The sequence below is a fragment of the Chlorocebus sabaeus genome, chromosome 8 (assembly GCF_047675955.1).
Source record: "Chlorocebus sabaeus isolate Y175 chromosome 8, mChlSab1.0.hap1, whole genome shotgun sequence".
Lineage (NCBI taxonomy): Eukaryota > Metazoa > Chordata > Mammalia > Primates > Cercopithecidae > Chlorocebus > Chlorocebus sabaeus.
The window spans coordinates 98,542,183-98,548,182 of NC_132911.1; positions in this window are offsets into that span (position 1 = coordinate 98,542,183).

Below are 6,000 nucleotides of genomic sequence, written 5' to 3' on the forward strand. Positions count from 1 at the left end.
GTAGTCCCAGCTACCTGGGAGGCTGAGGCAGGAGGATCACTTAGGTCAGGGAGGTGGAGGTTGCAGTGAACTGTGATCACACCACTGCACTCCAGCTTGGATGACAGAGGGAGACCCTGTCTCAATCAATCAATAGAAATAAAACATACAATTCAGTGGTTTTTAGTATGTTCACAGAATTGTGCAATTATCACCACAATCAATTTTAACACATTTTTATTACTCCCAGAAGAAACCTCATACCCTTCTGGTTGTCAACCCCAATCATTCTATCCTCCGCAGCCCTAGGCAACCACTACTAATCTACTTTCTATCTCTATGTTTACCTACTGGACATTTCATATAAATTGAATCATACAACATGCTTCTTTCACTTGGACTCTTTTTAAGGTTCATCTGTGTTGTTCCATGTATCATTCATTCCTTTTTAGTGCCAGATAATATTCCATTGTATGTATATACCACATTTTATCCATTCATTAGTTGATAGACATTTGTGTTGTTTGTACTTTTTAGTTATTATGAATAATGCTGATAGGATTATCTGTATACAAGTTTTTGTATATGTTCATTTCTCTTAGGTATATATCTAGGAGTTAAATTGCTGGGTCATATGGTAACTGTGGTTAGCTTTAACAACCAGACTGGTTTCCAAAGTGGCTGCACCGTTTTAAGATCCCCCCAACAAGGGGTGAGGATTCTAATTTCTCCACATCCTTGTCAATAGTTATTATTTTCTTGATTATACCCATCCCAGTGAATGCAGCTATTTCTCATTATAGTTTTAATTCACATTTCCATTATAGCTAATTATGTTGAGCACCTTTTCATGTAATTATTGGCCATCTGTATATCTTATTTGGAGCAATGTCTATTCAAATTCTTTGCCTTTTTTTTTTTTTTTTTGGAGACAGTTTTGTCTTGTTGCCCAGGCTGGAGTGCAATGGCACCACATCGGCTCACCACAGTCTCCATCTCCTGGGTTCAAGCGATTCTCCTCCCGCAGTAGCTGGGATTACAGGTGCACACCACCACACCCAGCTAATTTTGTATTTTTAGTAGAGACAGGGTTTCTCCATGTTGGCCAGGCAGGTCTCGAAATCTCGTCCTCAGGTGATCGGCCTGCCTTGGCCTCCCAAAGTGTTGGGATTAGAGGTGTGAGCCACTGTGCCCGGCCCTCTTTGCCCATTTTTTAGTTGGATTGTGTTTTTATTATTGAGATGTTAAGTATTCTTTATGTATTCTAGATATAGGGTCAAATATATGATATGGAAATATTTCGTTCCATTCAGTGGGTTCTCTTAACTTTTTTGATAGTGTCCTTGAAGCACAAATGCTTTTAGTTTTGTTTGCATTATTTAATTCATTTTTTTTTTTTTTGAGACAGGGTCTTGCTCTGTCACCCAGGCTGGAGTGCAGTGGCACGGTCACAGCTCACGGCAGTCTCAAACTCTTAGGCTCTTCATTTACATGTAATGTTTTTGATGTAGTTGGCTTTACACTTGCTATTTTACTTTTTTTCTAAATGTTTCATTTAATTTCTTTTTTTTTTTTTTTTGTAAGTGGTTACTCTAAGGGCTTATCATATACTTTTTTTTTTTTTTTTTTTTTTTTAGACAGGATATTGCTCTGTTGCCCAGGCTGGAGGGCAATGGTGTGATCACGGCTCACTTGCAGCTCTGACCTCCCAGGCTTAATCCATCCTCCTCCCTTAGCCTCCCGAGTAGCTGGGATTACAGGAAGGCACCACCACACCCACCTCATTTTTGTATTTTTTGTAGAGACAGCGTTTCTCCATGCTGCTCAGTCTGGTCTCAAACTCTTGGGCTCCAGTGATCTGCCTGCCTTGGCCTCCCAAAGTGCTGGGATTACAAGTGTGAGCTACTGCACCCAGCTATCATACTAAGAAGATTTATACTAACTTAATTCCAGTGAGCTATAGAAGCGTTAGTCCTAAAAAGCTCTATTCCCTCTTCCCTCTTTGATACTATTATTTTTATACATATTACATTTATATATGTTATAAACCCTATAATAAATACACTTATGGCTGGGCGTGGTGGCTCACGCCTGTAATCCCGGCACTTTGGGAGGCCGAGGCGGGCGGATCACAAGGTCAGGAGTTCAAGACCAGCCTGCCCAATATGGTGAAACCCCATCTCTACCAAAAATACAAAAAATTAGCCGGGCATAGTAGCACATGCCTGTAATCCCAGCTACTTGGGAGGTTGAGGCAGGAGAATTGCTTGAATCCAGGAGACGGAGGTTGCAGTGAGCCAAGAACCAGCCCGGGCAACGGAGCAAGACTGACTCAAAAAAAAAAAAAAATACACTTATTGCTTTAGATAATTTTGTCTTTTAAAGAACTGAGAGAACAAAAGAAAAGTTTATGTAGTATTTGTTGTATCAACCTTATTTACCATGTTTGGTTATTTTTATTTGTTCCCATGGATTCAAGATACAATCTGGTGTCATTGTCTTACTCCAATACAGCTTTGCTTTCAACTTACCTCCTTGGTGCTGTTATGTCAAGTGTATGTTATATGTATCTATAATGTAAGTTCAACAATATAATTATATACAGTATATTTTATTCAATTATTTTAAAAATCAGTTTAGAGAAGAAATATGTGTCTTTTATAATTAAATGTTACTTTTACCAATACTCTTTTTTTTTTTCAGTGAATTTTAACTATCATCTGGGAAGCTTTCAGCTTCAAGAACTTCCTTTAGTAATTTTTAAAAGATGAATCTATTAGCAATGAATTTCCTCCATGTTTGTTGATTTGGGAATGTCTTTATTTTGCCTTTTTTAAAAGATCAGTTTTAGGCTTACAGAAAAATTGAACAAAACATGCAGAGAATTTCCATACACTCCTGCTCCCCTCCACCCATACACACAGTTTCCTCTAACTCAACACCTTGTATTTGAATGGCACATTGCTTACAATTGAGGCAAATTGATAAATTATTAACTAAAGACCATAGTTTACACAGGGTTCACTCTTTGAGGTCTACTGTTCTGTGGGTTTTGACAAATGTGTCTGTGGGTCTCACATGTCCACTATCACAGCATCACGGAGTAAACAGTTTTACTGCCCTAAAATTCCTGTGTGCTCTCGTTCATCTCTCCCTCCCTTTCCCTGCGTCCCTGGCAACCACTGACTTTTTACTGTCCTTGTAGTTTTGCCTTTTCGGAATGTCAGCTATTTGGAATCATGACATATTGCTAGTCAAAGAAGCCAATCTGAAAAGGCTGCAATATGCATTTCAGGCTCCTCCACGTCTTTTCATGGCTTCATAGCTCATTGCTTGTTATTGCTGAATAACGTTCCATTGTATGAGTATGTGGGTATTTATTTATTCAGGGACATTGTGGTTGCTTCCAAGTTTAGCAATTGTGAATAAAACTGCCATAAATATGTGCAGGGTTTTTGTGGACATAAGTTTTCCACCCGTTTGGGTAACTACCAAGAAGTGCAATTGCTGGATGGCATGGTACTACTACCTTTGGATTAATAAGAAACTACCAAACTGTCTTCCAAAATGGCTGTACTGTCTTGCATTCCCACCAGCAATGACTGAAAGTTCTGTTGCTTCATATCCCTGTCAGCATTTGGTGGTGTCAGTTTTGGACTTTAGCCATTCTAATGTGTACAGTGGTATCTCATTGTTACCTTAATTGACAATTGCCTAATGACATATGATGTTGGGCATATTTTTGTATGCTTATTTGCTATCTGTATATCTTCCTTGGTGAGGTAGCTATGCATCTTTTGCCTATTCTGTCTTTTTCTTATTGTTGAATTTTAAAAGTTCTTTGTATATTTTGGATGCAAGTCCTTTATCACATACGTGTTTCATAAGTATTCTTTCCCAATTTGTTGCTTGTTTTTTTTTTTCTTTTTTAAAAGAGATGGGGTCTCCCTTTCTTTTGGTCTCACTCAGAGGCACTGATATTCGCACACTTGTTTCTGATTTCATGGGGGTGGATGCAAATGAAGTTTGCAACAGGAAGTTTGGGGCACAGCTACAAGTACAAACGGAGCAAGGCATCCCTGTCCCACCCGACCTGGAAGTTCTGCTGGGCTCTGCCTCTGCCTGAGGGGTTGGGAACTCTCAGCTCTTGGGTGGCGCATCATTGCAACCCTCTCCCAGCCTCTCATGGTTGAATGGTCTTCTCCAAGACAAACTCTGTTGTATCTAAAACTGCAGGGGCGATGGGGTTTGGGGGAAGCAAGTATATGATTCCCTTAAATTAGTGTTCTTAAAGTTTTATGAACTTCGGCCATGACCTTTACCATGGGTGAGGAAAATGCATTTCTTCCTCTCCCCTACATTTGTTGTAATTGATGCCTTGTCCATCTCTCTCCTGACCAGCCTGTGGGCTGAGTTGGCCTCCAGGTGGTGCAGGGGTCTCCCCACAGCCCTGTAGCCACAGACTTCAGACCTGTCACAAAAAGAGGGTCTTGAGGCCGGGTTCGGAGGCTCACACCTATAATCCCAGCACTTTGGGAGGACAAGACAGGCATTTCACTTGAGGTCAGGAGTTCGAGACCAGCCTAGGCAACATGGCAAAACCCCATCTCTAATAAAAATACAAAAAATATCCAGGCATGGTGGCGCACATCTATAATCTCAGCTACTCGGGAGGCTGAGGCAGGAGAATCACTTGAACCCAGAAGGCGGAGGTTGCAGTGAGTGGAGATCACACCACTGCACTCCAGCCTGGGCAACAGAGTGAGACTTCGTCTAAATAAATAAATAAATAAATAAATAAATAAATAAATAAATGAAGTGTCTTCCTAAAAAACACAGCTCCTGAACAAAAACATTTCACCCAAGGCTCTCATTCTGTCTGGTAAAATGGCAAAACCTAAGGCTCCCCTCAAGATAATGCTTCTCAAGGATGATGTAGGGAGGAGACTAAGGCACCAAGGTGGAGGGAGGGAGCCCAAGGCATGGGTCGTGGGGGCTCCTTTGGCAGTTTCTTTGGTGCTGAGAGTGGGTGCAGAGGGTGGGCTACTGGTGACACTGGGCTGCCTGCTGGCCATCTGAAGTGAGTCTGGGGTAGGTATAGACACTTAAACTCTTCTGGAGCAAAGGTGCCAAGAAGTGGTAAATGTCCTGTCTCCCTAACACTTGGCCCTGCCTGTGGGTTTCAGAGTTGGAAAACATGGACCATGAAGAAAGATGTTTTGGGAGCTGAGAACTGATTCTTAAAAGGACTATTGCCGCTAGAGTGAAACAAAAAGTTCTGCTCTCCCATGAAAAATGATGACTCTGAAGACCAGAACAGAGGAATGTGCAAATGCCAAGGCTGCACCCATGGTCATGCACGTGCATCAAAGACTGGAAGATCTTTTGCAGAACAACAGCAGAGTTTGACAGGAAAGTGTGTTTTTCTGTTCCTTATTGATTGTGCACGTGCTGTGTCCCTAGATGCCGGGACACTGGGAAGTGAAAGACAGCAAGCGACTGGGCTTTCGGAGCTCGTGATCTAAGGGAAGGTGACAGGGAAGAGGAATAGAAAACCAATGATACAAATAAAAATGTAAGTAAAAACCATCATTAACCCATTTATGCTGGAGGTTGCAAATTTTTGGATTTTTGCCATCAGACCTTGATCAGTAGGATATAAACAACTCTCACAAGCTTAGCGTTTCAATAATGGAACACTAGGCATAAATGGGTTAATGTAATGGAGTAAATGCAGGATTCTATGTAAGTGTAATAAGGGGACATGACTGGCCAGACGCAGTGGCTCATGCCTGTAATCCCAACACTTTGGGAGGCCAAGGCAGGTGGATCACCTGAGGTCAGGGGTTCGAGACCAGCCTGCCTAATGTAGGGAAACCCCGTCCCTATTAAAATTACAAAAATTAGCCGGGCGTTGTGGCAGGCGCCTGCAAACCCAGTTACTCAGGTGGATGAGGCAGGAGAATCACTTGAACCTGGGCAGCAGAGATTGCAGTGAGCCGAGATCATGCCACTGCACTC